The 13,844-nt window shown below is 35.7% G+C and overlaps 1 long non-coding RNA gene across 1 annotated transcript in view; it reads right to left on the bottom strand.

The window, feature by feature from the left end:
* Nucleotides 1–9,016: 9,016 nt before the first annotated feature.
* The window catches only part of LOC310638569, a 56,815-nt gene continuing 51,987 nt past the window's right edge, over nt 9,017–13,844 (bottom strand). Inside the window, exon 4 of the long non-coding RNA XR_014492130.1 lies at nt 9,017–10,602. This is a non-coding gene — a long non-coding RNA (uncharacterized lncRNA). The remainder of the gene's footprint in view (nt 10,603–13,844) is intronic.

The following is a 13,844-nucleotide window of genomic DNA, read 5'->3' as shown; positions in this document are numbered from 1 at the left end:
TTGCCCTTTTATTCAATATATACATCACATAATTTATTCTGATTCCCTTAAGCTAGTTTGCTATCTGCACAAACAGCTTGTTTTAGTGGAACATTTTATGTAATTCCTTTCCTGTGTGCTGCTGTTCATTAGTAGCTCAGAATATTGAAGATAATAAATATCCAGTCTAAATTAGAAAGGTTGTCAAAACTGAAATATGAAAAGATTAATATTTTTCTAATGGAAAAAAATTAGTGATGGAAAAAGACATTTTATCAACAAAAGAGAAAAACTAGCTAAAGGAAAGGTATCTGTTAAACTCTACAGTACTTTTTAATGGAATAAAATATTGCTTAGAAAAACCTTTATGTTCAATATACAGTAGATAGATTTCTAATTTCTGTATTTTTATTCACAAAATAACTACCACACTTTCACACTGTAAGTTTAAGCTAAAACTCTTTGAAATACTAACCACATAGCAATCGCTTGTAGAAGATCTTCTGTGCCTAAGAGCCCTCCTCACTACATACTATTCTATAAAGTTTCTTTGCTTTGATGTTGCTGTTACCATCTTCTTGTTTATTAAAAAAACATTTTCTTTCCTCTAAAATTTTACAGTAATTACAACCATTTATTCCAGCTGTGTATTTCATAGACTGCTACGCTGCAACCCACTTTCCTTTCAAGATGTACACTGTCTATGATTACTGAATCTGAACCAAGAGGAAAACCTTCTCAGCCAAGAGGGCTTTCCAGAAAGAAATAACTTTCCCATTCTTTCCCATACAGCACTGTCAATTAAGCTTGATCTAATTATCAAAATACCTTCTTCTTTCTTTATTATTCTTACTTTTAAAGTTTTGCGATAGTTGTAGCAAATTATTTTTTTCCTGCAAACTATTTTAATGTCAGATCGGTTTGCCCTCAATATACATACAGGGAACCTGAATAAAGGTTTATGGAATTATTCTAAACCAGTTTCATTTGAGATATATTTCTATTAACAGGATGAGGTATATAATATGAGCAAGTAAGTTATCTATCGATAGTATCTGTTGATGTGAAATATTTTGTATAATACTTCCCTAGAAGAATATCTTCAATCACAGTTTAGAACACCTCTTTTTACTATCTTAACAGCAAAATTGCCTATTTCACTCACAAAGGATGTTAATAATTTGCCAAGAGACACAATATGAGCATCTTAAACCACCTATTTCTCTAAAAGGATTGCATTCCTAACATTCTGAGAGTGCATAATATTGTATGTGCTGTTCTCTAAGGATTCAAGATTATTATTTAGTATACATCTGGTTTGAATGAATATTACATTACAAAATATTTTTCTCTGATAACTATGAACAGATATAGAACTCATGTTTTATGCTTTGAAGTGGCTGTTCCATGTCCACCAGATACTTGATATTATAATATTTGTATATCTTTTTAAAAAAATCATACAAGTGGCAGATTGCTGTATTAAGCAACTGAAATATTCTCTTATGTTAATCTTATGTCTAATCTTATGTCCAAACAGATACATTGGCAACTCAATATTTTTTCAGCTTTAATAAGTAACTTTTGAAAATAAATCTAGCTTTTTTTCTGTCTGCAGTATTTTTATCTCATTGTTATAAACTGTAATATCCTTCTCTTACACACCTGTACCTCTTGTGACTCACCCTCAGCCAGCAGGCAGAAAGAAAGATGGATTACCATCTTTATCATGGCTGTTATATTCCATGAATTTCAGTTACTACCATGGCTTCCTATTATAACTATAATAAACTATTTTATATTAACATTTATGACCATAGGAGCATCAAATAAGAACTAATCTTCAGTCATTCCTTTCTCTTCCTTTCACCCCAAATGTCATACCCACCTTTAACTGTATTCAAGGAATAAATAAAAAATAAGAAGCCCTGGTGGGCCAGTGATTAAAGTACCGTATTGCAGGCAAACTCTGCCTACAGTCTGAAGTTCAATCCTAACGGGGGTCAAGGGTGACTCAGCCTTTCATCCTTCTGAGGTCAGTAAAATAATACTGACATTGTAAATCACCCAGAGAATTCTATAAAGCACCATGGGGTGCTATATAAGTCTAAATAAAAAGTACTAAGTATGATTAAATTAATTATTGTTTAAAATATTTTTCCTTTTATATGTGTTTCTTCTGTAAAGTATATGATAAAACCTCATTGCCCCCTTTGCCTTTAAAGTACAATCAATCCAGTTTGGAAGTGGTATACTACTGTATTGGTTAGGATCAGAGAGCTAGGCATTTTCAGTCAAGATGCCCATGGGGAGATTTGGGGCTAGTTAGTGCAATCCAACTTAATGCTCATTTGGTGAGGGTCACATTCCTCAAGATTATGTGGAGCAGTTGGAAGTCATATTCAGTAAATTGAATGCAAGAGTACTTATGTATCCTTATGCAGGTATTCCTAAACTTACAACAGTTTATTGAGTGACCATTTGAAGTTACAACAGCACTGAAAAAAGTGACATGACCATTTTTCATGCTTATGAACATTGCAGCATCTCCAGGATCACATGATTTATATTCAGACACTTGGCAACCGGTTCATATTTATGATGATCGCAGGGCCCTGGGGTCATGTGATCACCTTTTACAACCACTTAATAATCATGTTACTAATTTAACTACTGCAGTGATTCACTTAGCAAATGTAGCAAGAAAAGTCATAAAATGGAGCAAAACTTACTTAACAAATTTCTCACTTAGCAACATAAATTCTGTTCTCAAGTGTGATCTTAAATCGAGGACTACCTGTAGGCATTTCCTCTTCAAAAGGAAATTTTGGAGGTCCTTCTTCAACTATTGGTAGGAAGGGTCTCAATGATAGAATAATTTTGATATGTTTTTTCCATGGAGATTTATCTGGTGCTAATTTTAATTTGCTTCCAGCACGCACAAAAGGCTTTTAATTTTCTTAGATCTTTTCTGATAGTTGTAAAATTGTTTTGATTTACTGCTGCATTAGCCTGTTGGTTCCAAATTGTTTGTAACTGATTTTTAGAGAATTGCCTTGCCACAGGATATAAATCTATTCCATCAGATTTCCCCAATCTAGTATCTTCCAAAAATGTTGGTACCCTCATCATCCTCAACCAGCCTGTGTTGAAGGACTTATAATTCAACCCATTTTGTAGGTACTGGGTTTAGGAAGCATCCTTAAATAATATTTCAGACAGAAAATTGGGACACTGAAGGTCCAGACTTCATGCAGATATACCAATATCTAGAATTTAAATTATAGCAATATTCTATTCAAATAAAATATTTAAAGAAAATGAGACCTTTCAGATTATGATATATAAACCTTCCCAGGTGATTTTTATGCTGGACAGTTTCTTCATGCTGCTTTGGAATCTTATGACTTTAATGTATTTCTTTCTAAAATATGCACACCCAAAATGTACAATTATCTGATTTGTCATAAATCTACTATGCTGTCTCTTTCTCCAGTGGGGGTCTACTCACTTTGATTAAATACCACTTTTTCCCAGTGATGCTGTCTACCTGATTCATGGCATCATGAAGCATTTGACGTGACCCTGCAGTTATTTATCCATTGTTGCTGGAAAAAAAATATCTGGGCAGTTTAACTTTTTGATCACCATAATTACATCCTAACAAATAATGTGTCAGCCCTTTATGTGTAATTCTAGCTTCAATAGTAAATATTGAATATGTCTATTCATTATTTTGAAGCAATCTTTGCAGGTTTATTTGAATGTTCTTCTGGAATCTGGACTATCTTATCTGTTATCACTATTATCTCTATTGTGGTATTATAACAGGTATTATAGGTATTATAATACAAATACACAAATACTGGTAACAATGTGAGATAAGGGCTTAGAAATATATAATAAAATAAAAAAAAATCATAGAAGTAAAAAATATGTATAATGTTGATTCACTAAATATCCAAATATATCTGTATGTCTATTGTTGCTCCATGAATTGAAGTTATATTTATTTTTCACTGCATTTTATTTATTTTCATGTGATCAATTTTTTAATTCAGTCTCAGCTTACTCCAGTAATAATAACTTTTGACTGATATGCACATATCATGATTGGATTAATTGCTCTGACCTCAAAGCGATCCTTAGATTAGATATTATTAAATAATAGATTTGAATTCTTTGGAGTACCTTTTGCTTAATCATATTGTGTAAATTTTGCATGGCGAGCACATGATTTTCAAAAGTCTCTTGTTGATTCAGATCAATTGGATATAACAGAACAGAATAATAGAGTTGGAAGGGACCCTGGAGGTCTTCTAGTCCAAACCCCTGCTCAGGCAGGAAGCTGTATAAGCCAATATCATTTTCTGGCAAATGGTTGTCCAATTGCTTCTTAAAAATATTTTGGAGACTCTTTAAACTGGAATTGAGTCAGGTGAATATTTGTTGTTTGCATTACTTAATACTGTATCATTACAACTGATTTTTAATTTACAACCAACAGAATGTATGTATTTGGATGGTTTCACTTTTACACCTATTAGATAGTATTTTTCTCCTGTTTTCCTCAACTAAGTAATTTTGGGCGAAATATGTGAGTTCTTTGATGAATAAACAACAATAGTAATCAGCAGTTACAATTTTTTAATAAAATAGAAATATCAAACTATTGAAACAAACATACTATTAGGGTAACAGAAAAATTTGAATAAAATGGTTTATTGGACTTTGAGACAGTTGGCTAAAACTATATTTTGTTGCATTTGCTTCAGATATTATGTTATGTGTAAATGTTTATCTGCCCTTAGGTTTTGTATGACATTTTCATGTTGGCATTTTGCCTGAACATCTGCAGTGCAACTTATTTCAAAGATAGGTTTAATCACTCAAAAATTGTGTGGCTGTTTGTACACAGTGCTGTAATTGTTTTCCTGAAGTAGTTTCTAAGCACCATCAGAAAGTTGACTGTACTGTGAATATAAAGCAACCTGGCCATTTATTATTCTCCATAGGATACCACTAGCTTTACCATAGATTTCTTTACATGTTTGTTTAGTTATTTATTCATTATTGGTCATCTGTTCAGTTATTTATTGGCATATGCCATGACTATGTATTGTTCGTTCTAAGTGGGGAGGGGTGTTATGTATTGGGCTTGCTTGTTAATAACACGTGGTAATGGCTGGTAGGTTGCTAGAGCAGGGAGCTAGCTAACGGCTCCCAGCATCTCAGACAACCCGTCTCCAGCGCTGCTATTGGTTGCCCCTAGGCGGCAATAGGTTGCTTCAAACCTATTGGCCACTGCCTAGGGGCCAAGGTATAAATTGCTGCAGCTTCAGCCCTTTTCTCTAGTTCAGATCCTGCAAGAAATAAACCATGCTCTTTGCTGAACTCACTCGCCTCATCTTCATTCCTGCACAATGAACCCAGTACACAACAATAGTAATAAGATCAGTTCTTTCTTCTAGAATAAATGAAGAGACAGGCCTAGAAATATTATGCGAATGAGAAGCTAGAATACAAGTAATTAAGGAGCTCCATTAAAATGCCTATATGATGACTTATTTTCTTTCAAAGGCAGAACCATCAGTCACATTTTATAATTATCATTTTTGTCTGATTGTTTGGTTATTGAGATTCATCTTTTAAATGAAATCATAAGCATGTTGGCCCATGCGGGGAAAAATGAAGGTACATGCAAACAAACATAACAGAATGTGCAAGTATTTAAATACTATAGAATTGCTCATTAGGCTAGAAATTATAAAAAGCAAAACAAAACAGGAATAAGAAGATGAAAAATAAGCTAAAGACACAAGGCTTACTGTTCAAATGAAGGCAGTGAACACTATTTGTGGTATCAAATGATACTCAACTCAATGTAGATATTTGTTTTTCACCCTGTCCCTCAATTTTGTACAGACAAAAAGACTTTGTCTCTTGTCTACCATCTGTCAACAACAATGGATACAAATGTCTAGCAGAAAGCAGAAACATAGTAAAACCGTAATCTTTATAACAACAAGACTAGAGGGGATTTTAGGTGATATGCAACATATGAAATAAATTAAGCTAAACTAGGTAGTAAAACCTAGTGGGTGAAAGAAATGGGACTCTCAACATACAATCTTCCTTTAGATTATACTAGATAATTCATGCCCCATTGAGTATCAAGGGCAGGAAATCAGGAGTAAATACAATTCAAATAAATACAGGTTTAGAGTGCATGCCAATACTCTCTACAAGAATCTGAAGTACTAACACTCAAAGCAAATTGGTGGTAGATAAGAGTCAATAGAATTCAAGGTGGGCTAGACTTAGATTTCTTGTGGGTACAAAGAAACTTGAGACTGATGATGCGCTTGACCCCTCCCTCGGGCTCAGCCTAATCACTCACCCCTTCACCTTGTCCTCACTCCTCTTCCCTGGGTTCCTCAATGCTGCTTTTGCGCTCCTGCATCATTTCTTCAAAGTCCGAATTCTCATGGGAACTTGGCAAGGGTAAAACGGAAGCTGTGGCTGGCAAGCCACGTGGTGGTTGCTGAAAACATTGTTAAAGGATCCTTCCCTTCCCCTGCCCAGAGTTGAAGGCCAGAGATGGAAGGCCCATCATAAGTGAGTGCTCCATCTCCCCCTGGAGCTGTCCAGAAGAGCTGGTTAACCTCTTCTTCGACAGGTTCCTTAGGCAATGCAGGTTGGGGAACTGGGAGTTTGGTTGGTTGTGATTTTTTGGGGAAGTGCAAATTAAACTTGGGAACTAAATCTAGGGCATGAGCATACCATGCATTTTCCCAGGAGCGATCAGCAACAGGGTAGTCTTCTAATAAATCAAATATTGAATGCCTTTGCCTCTGTGCCTAGTCCAGTATTTCTCTACTTTATATCCCCTCTACTATGACTAGTGATGGAATGCTAGTCATACCACTATGCTGGGCTCATAGTGAGCTTGGAGGGGCATGCTTAGAGAGTAAGGATCTTTTGATTTGTTTGAGATCCCTGAATGGTCCCACAAATTTAGCATCTAGATTTTTTGAAGATCTTGAAGATGCTAAGAACTTGGCCAAGAGCCAGACCATGTCTCCTATTGCTGTAGGCATTCCTTTTCACTGTTGAGCATCTACTGCCCTTTTATAAAACTGCTTGGCTTCATTGAGTTGCAATGAGTTGCTCCTGTAAAAAGTCAACCACCCCTGGAATTGTTGAGCTCTGTGTAGGGTGGTCTAGAAACACTTTTGGATGTGTGCCATATGTGGCTTGAAGTGGTGTCCTTGAAGTTGATGAGTATAGTGAGTTGTTATACTATTGGAGAAGCTGCCTAGTCTGCTAGGGTTTCCTTGAGGTTATCCATCCAAGCCCATGAAAAGTGGTCTAGTCATTGCTTATTATCCTAATGATTAAAGTCTTAGTGCAATTTGATAGCTCCCAATCTCTCAATGGATGGTGGCTGCTGTCAAGGCTGGAAATGCAAAAGTTGCAAAATTGTTACTGGTACTGGAATCTGTTGAACCTGAGAATATTCTGATTTGTGAGAGAGAGCATCTGGCATTTTAGGGCTTTGGATATATTGAATGTAAAAATTGAAGAATGAAAAGAAGTACCTCCATCTAATTTGACTGGGTGAAAGTGGCTTGGTCTTTTGCAGCATGTTAGATTCTTGTGGTCTGTGTTGACGTCTATGGAAAAATATTACAAAAAATCTCCAGTGTTATAATATTGATTTAATGGCAAGGAGCTTTTTATTAAAAACTGTTCTGGAGCAGTTAAGGCTCCAGAGAAGAAAGTAAAAGGCAATAAACTGTTTTCTCCCTCCCTCTCTTGTAAAAGAACAGCTCTGATGGCAACATCTGAAGTGTCTATTTGAACCACAAATCTCTTTGGTGAGTCTGGATGCTGCAGAAAGGGGTGTTGGGCAAAAAGCTGCTTTAATTCTTTGACTGCTTTTTGGTATATAGAAGTCAAGCAAATTTAACTCCTCTTTTTGTAGTTGGACAAGGGGTTTGGCCTTGTGAGCAAAACCAGGTATATATTTTCTGTAGAAGTTAGCGAAGGCCAGGAACAGTTGTATGCCCTTGGCTGTTGGAGGACTTGCTAATCTAGTAGAGCTTGGATGTTTTTAGGGGTCCATATGGGTGTTCTTTGTGAAAAAACAGTACACCAAGATATCTAGCTGTTGCAGATCAAAGGTGCATTGTTCTGGCTTGGCAAAGAGATGATTGTATGTACATGGTTTGTGTGCTAGCCTCATTTTCAGAGTAGACCAAAATGTCCTTTATCTAGAGCAGGGCTTTTCAACTGGTGGTATGAATACTTGGTACTTGGCAGGTGGTACATGACCATCCTAGACAAATGTAGTGGAGGAGAGGAATGAGCTGAAGCAGCAGCAATGCCACACAAGCCTGAGGGAGAGAAAGCTGGAGGTGAAGGGGTATCAGGGCTCGGCAGAAGCCCCAGGATTGATGCCGGGCTTCAGATGATTGGTGCTTCCAGAAGCAGCACGTAGCTGGAAATACACTGAAGAGAATAGGAGGAGGTAGGGAGAGGATATAAAAGGAGGAGGTTGTGGTGGGAGAGGGGAAAAAAAAGACAACAGGGGAAAGAGAGGGTATGGAAAGAGACAGAGAGGCCCGGCCTTGAGGAAAGCAGTCAGCTGAAGATGCACTGAAAAGAAAAAGAGGAGGGGGGGGGGAGAGGAGAGGATATGAAAGGAAGAGTTTTGGTGGGAGAGGGAAAAAAAGATGACAGGGAAAGAGAAGAGGATGGAGAAGAGGCAGTGGAAGGAGACCCCAGCAGGCAGTGAAGAAGTAGAGAGAAGGGAGAAGAAGCTGTGGAAGGAGAGCCCAACAGGCAAGGAGGAAAAAGAGAGAGGAGAGAGAGAGAGACCACCAAGGTAGTGGTGCATATTAATAAATATGGATAAATTTGTCATATATTTGTCAATGCAAAGGGAAAGTGACTCAGCAAAGGAGCCACCACCGAAGAAATTAAAACTGGTACTTTTTTTCCTTTCTTTTACAGTTTTTAACATTTTATTATAGAATAAAATACAAAAATACAAAAGTGAATAGTAGTATACAGTGGGGAGGAAAAGGGGGGGGAAGTGATGGAGAGAAGGAAAAAAGAAAAGAAAAGGCATTGATTTCTGACTTCCTCTCTTGCAGTAGAATGAAGCATTAACGTTGAACCTCAACTTTTTACATTTCCATAATAGTATAAACTAGCCATTTCTATAACAACAAATAAATCTAATCAGTAAAACCCAAAATCCCACCCCTTTCCCCCCCCTTTTTTTTTTAGTCAGCAGGTTCCGGGCACCTTGCTAAGCACTGATGGTATTCGAATATTTTTATGTCCTAAAAGTGGTACGATCTGTGAAAGGTTGAAAAGCTCTGATCTAGAGAACTATAAATTTGTCAAATCACTGTAGCATCTCTATACTCTGTCATAAGGAGACTGCAGCTGTCATAACTTTGAAACTGGTTTGTATATGGTTTTGGAATATCTGTTGTAATTTGAATGTTTGTTAAGTGACCTGTTGTATCTTAAGGACTATATGAATTTGCAAATTCACATAGTAATATGGCAGTTAGCCCTGGATATGCAGTCTTAAACCACTCATGCTTCACTAGTTTGATGAGGTACCATTGATTAGCACCTTATGATTTTTGAGGGTTTTAGTTGTTCATGTTATTAGTTATTATGTAATCTAATTAATATCAAACTAGTTTGTAATCAGAATATCATGGGATACCTTAGCAAGTGCTTACTTCATATGAGCTGCTATCTCAAGGACATCCTAAAATAAAAATGATCATAAATAAAAGCAATTGCATTTAGGAAGCCAACAAAAATTTATATTCATTCAGCTAGAGAAGCATTTTTGTTTCTAGTGCATTATTTTAAGATACAAATGAATTGAATATCCATAAAAGTGTTTCATTGCATCACAAATATCAAGCGCAGACACAGATTTTTACTGTCTTACAATATAACAATAAAAATTTTGCTGTTGTTTTCAGCTGGCAGCTCATTCATCTGGCAATTTGACAAAAGAATAACCAGTCTTGAAAGTTGTCACTCCAGGAACAATAAAAAAAATATTTCCCAAGAGGTATTGTGTGTCAGCCAGTTTGGAAGAGGAAGGCAATATATTTCATGTATATTGGCACTGATCTAGCTGTATGTTCATCAAAGGACCTAATTTCTAAGGTTTCTATATCTAAGCATGATATTTCAATGGGATTCTAGAATTTGACACATTTTTCTGTAAGCAAATGTTTTCATATTTAGAAAACTCAGATTTCTTCAGTGTTAAAGGTAGGAAACTGTACTATATAAATAATGGAATTCAATTTGGGACTGGATACAGATAGAGATAGAGATAGACAAAATAATATATACTATTGTGGTGCGAAATCATGGCTAGAAACAAAATGTCTGGGATGACACAGGTGAAAACCTGATTGTTTTGTTCAATGTTTCTCAACCTGCACAACTTTAAGATGGGTGGATTTCAATCCCAGAATTCTCCAGCCAGTTGAAAGATTGCCAAGGTTGAAAAAAGCAGGATTAGTCGGAAGCATTCATAGAATAAAGGAGAAAAGCACTGTAGTTTTGTTACACCTGAAATGAAACAAACAGCAAACAAAATTAATCTGTCCCAGCTAAAATAATTATCTTACAAAGAAAAAAATTAAAGTGCTTGCAGAAGAGATTGTTCAGATATATTGGATCAGAGATAATTTGCAAACGAAGGCATGTGCCACCAACATATTTTTGTATAGTATTATAAAATTAAGTGTTTATAAGTAATTATAAAAGTTATTTATTTACAGAGGAATGCTGAAAGACAATAAATACTGAAAGTCAATACTGTAAATACTCAATTTTAATTGTTGTATTTTTAAAATATTTTTATTATATTTTGCAGTTTTTGTATTTTTAACTTTGTAAGCTGCTCACTCATATACATAAGACGGGCAGCTATATAAAGTGAACGAAGTTCACCCATAGTTAAACACATGCAGAAATCACACTGAATTCCAGTGTAAGAATCAGTATTTATATGTTCAAAAGTTCACAAGTTCTGTCTTCCCTGAAAACAAAAGATAGATGGAAAGTAAACCATCACCTAAAATGGAGGTCATGGCAATGTGTGTCAATTCACATCACAGTGAAATCAAACTTCTTCCACTGTATTGCTTTGGTGGGAGAAGTTTAATTTCACTATATATAGAACATGCATTTGGTACAATGTACAATGTTTTTGGAAATCTTCTGGCTTCATAGCATTTCTGCAATAAGCCTGTTCTCAACTTTTATTTTCTTGGAAATCTACTCTTGCTTTGACATTTAAAATCTGACAAAGAAAAAGATTTCTGCGCTCAAATGTATATTGATCAACTGATTTTGTTATCACATCATGCTAATTCTTAGTGACCACACAGATTTTTTCCAGTATATTGTTCCTAACCAATTTTTCCAGAAATTCCAATGGTGCTGTAACTAAGACAATATATCTTCATTTTCTCTTTCCTCTACTTTTCCTAGCATTGCAAACCTCTTCATAAATCAAGGTTTGACATAATATGTTCAAAATTTCAGCTTGGTCATTTGTGCCTCAAATGAGAACTCAGACTGATTGATTTGATTATCTATGTGTTTATTTTCTTGGCTGTCCATTTTATCTTCAGGAGTTTTCTCCAAACCAAAGTTGAAAAGCACCAATACTCTTTCTATCTTGCTTTTCCAGAGTCCAACTTTTAATTTTATACATTGTCATGGGAAAATCAGGGCCTAGATATTTGTAATCTATTTAAATATAGGCACATTGTGGCATGTGAATATCTTTTCCAAGGCTTTCATTGCTACTCTATGTAGACTATGGAGTATTTCTGGACAGCTGATTCTTCTACTAATAGTTGATCCTATCAGTTCCAAAGCTGGTTGCTGTACCTATTGTCATTAGTTGGCCATCTTCATATTTAGTCTTAGCTCCATTATTCTACCATATTCTTTATCTCTTATTACTACTGTAGAGCTTTGAGATCATTTGCAGATCATTTTTGCTATTGTTACTAAAGTGAACATTTAGTAAGAGAGAAGCAACCTAGAACTAAGGAAACATTTCCTGACAGTTAGAATAAACAAGTGGAACAACTTGCCTCCAGAAGTTGTGAATACTCCAACACTGGAAGTTTTTAAGAAGTGATTGGACAACCATTTGCCTGAAATGGTACAGGGTTTCCTGCCTGAGCAGGGGGTTGGACTAAAAGACCTCCAAAGTCCCTTCCAACTCTGTTATTCTGTTTCTGTTATTCTGTTAACATCTGCCTCCAGCATCTTTCTAAGTTACTGTTGCCCAATATAGATGCCTGCTTAATTAAGCAGTTTTCTGCCTTTGTGACTTGCTAGGATTATATACCCTTGGCATACTTCCACTCATTTTTGCTTATCTCTCACAGGAACACCCCCACCACTATGATGTAGCAGGACTTGGAGAAAAAAATATGGTTTTAAAAATATGAATATTTTGATGTTAATAAATTCATATAAATATACCTTTATAAATAAAATATAAAGAAATTCATCATTATACTCATATTTTTAAAATATGAATATAAAATTCACACTTTAAAAAAACTGGAGCACCAGAGAACTACAGAGGATTGGAAAAGAGCTTATGTGGTTCCCATCTTTGTAATAATGCCACTTGGGCTATGTGTGAAAGCCCTAATAAGCAGGCATATACATAGAATGAAGGCTACTGCTAAGCTTGTAAGCCGCCCTGAGTCTTCGGAGAAGGGCGGGATATAAATGGAATAAAAATAAAAATAAATAAAATAAAAAGGAAAGAAAAAAAACAGACTCAGGAAACTACAGACCAATCAGCCTAACATCAATATCTGGGAAGATACTGGAAAAAATAATCAAAAAACAGATCTGTGAATATCTAGAAACAAAGGTATTACTAGTAGCCAGCATGGGTTTGTTCAAAACAGTTCATGCCAAACCAATCTTATTTCATTCTTTGACAAAATGACTAAATTAGTAGACTACTGAAATGCTGTGGACATAGTATACTTAGACTTCAGTAAGGCATTCAGCAAAGTAGACCACAACCTACTTCTTGGTAAACTAGAAAAATGTGGGATAGACAGCATCACCATTAGACAGATTTGTAACTGGCTGATAAATCGTACTCAATGAATAGTCCTTAATGGTACTACATCTACATGGAGGGAAATAAGAAGTGGAGTATCACACAGTTCTGCCTTAGGCCCAGTACTCTTCAACATCTTTATAAATGACTTAGATGAGGGAATAGAAGGGGAATAGAAGGGCAGATGACACTAAACTGGCAGAAATAGTCAACACCTCAGAAAATAGGCTCAAGATCCAGATGGATCTCGACAGACTTGAATACTGGGCCCTATCCAACAATATGAAATTTAATCTGGAGAAAAGCAGTGTTTTACATGTAGGCAGGAAAAACCAAAGGTACAAGTACAGATTATATGAAACCTGGCTCAAAAACAGTAACTGTGATAGGGACTTGGAGTCCTAGTGTACAATCACTTAAACATGAGCCAGCAGTGTGCAGAAGCAGCCAAAAAAGCTAATACAATCCTTGATTGTATAAACACAGGCATAGAATCAAAATCATGTGAAGTATTAGTACCGCTTTATAAAGCCTTAGCAAGACCACACCTAGAATACTGCATCCTATTTTGGTCAATACATTACAAAAAAGATGTTGAGACTTTAGAAAAAGTGTAAAGATGAGCAACTAAGATGATTAAGAGCCTGGAGACAAAACATATGAACAACAGTTGCAAGAATTGGTATGGCCACTCTAGGGAAAA

The sequence above is a fragment of the Vipera ursinii genome (genome assembly GCF_947247035.1).
Source record: "Vipera ursinii genome assembly, chromosome: 3".
In the NCBI taxonomy this organism is placed as follows: Eukaryota; Metazoa; Chordata; class Lepidosauria; order Squamata; family Viperidae; genus Vipera; species Vipera ursinii.
The sequence above is the reverse complement of the archived record's forward strand: the minus strand, read 5'-3'. Positions and strand labels throughout refer to the sequence as shown.